Raw genomic sequence first — 1227 nt, forward strand, 5'->3', positions numbered from 1 at the left:
TGATCTTGCTTCGATCAGTACAGGGTTTTATCTCCACAAGCTAAGTTATGTTCGAGCTAATCGTCAAGAGTTCGGTGTTCTTGGGGAGCCTGTGTACATTTACACTTTATGGAGTGATTTATTATCGGCACCTGAAAGGTGATGGCAGAAGACAGAGAGAGGTTCAGACAATACGGCGAGATGCTTGCTGTGGTGGATTGCTATTTAGGTGGTCTTCTACAGAAGTTTACCTACACTATTCACAAAGTGGGTATATCGACAGACAAGTACATACGGGCGTTGTAGGAGTGTGTTAGTTGACAATCAAGTTAATCTGCAGTATCATCCAGCCCGGGTTTCGGGGATGAATTGTTGATTGTGTCGCTAGCACTATGCGTTCCGACGTGATCTGACGAATGGTGGAGTGCGTGCGTTTTGGTATCATGGGGGTGGAGACCATTGTAATAGACAAAGAAGTGATTTGGAGACTGGCGCGAACGGTAAGCTAGCTTTGATCATCACGAGCCGGGCCCCGCCGCTGCGCGGCAGTAATTTATTATAGGTCGCAATTGTTTAGCCATTTCCCACCTTCGCTTCGCTTCGGCGGGTATGCTCCTTTTTAAGCCTTCATTTCTTTATCGATTACACTTAAATATCCCCTTTAACCCATTTATTGACGAGTTTTAAATATTTCTTTTAACCCATTTATTTCATTTATCCCTACAAATGATTTACTATTTCCTATATATATATTAAGTCTAAATCTCAAGGTGATCACTGCAATCCGTAGGTATACTGTGCTTTGAGCTATGGTAGTCTCCTGCGTATAATTATACCAACACTTTAAAGTATTTTTTCGGTTATTCCTCGTATTATACATTTTATTTACGAATATTTAGTGATGGTCTCGTGCCCTAACACTATTAACAAACGTTTTTTGTTTTGTTTTTGTTTTTGTTTTGTTTATATATTCACTACGTTAAGATCGTGCACTGTGCAGGCTGGTTTTTTCCCCTCAGTTTGTTAAACTGTTCGAACACCACACCATCAAAACGAAAATGTTTTTACTTGTTTTTGTTGGACATGTTAGCATCGTGGTTTTAAGCTGCCTAGGGTTCAAGTAGAATTACTCCCATTTAGTTATGTTGACAACAGCTCACATGCACAGGTTTCAGCAAAGCGACTTTGCGCATAACTCTTGCTATGGTAAAGGTTCTCTCTCTCTCTCTCTCTCTCTCTCTCTCTCTC

Source organism: Phytophthora parasitica, assembly GCF_000247585.1.
Source record: "Phytophthora parasitica INRA-310 unplaced genomic scaffold supercont2.103, whole genome shotgun sequence".
In the NCBI taxonomy this organism is placed as follows: Eukaryota; Oomycota; class Peronosporomycetes; order Peronosporales; family Peronosporaceae; genus Phytophthora; species Phytophthora nicotianae.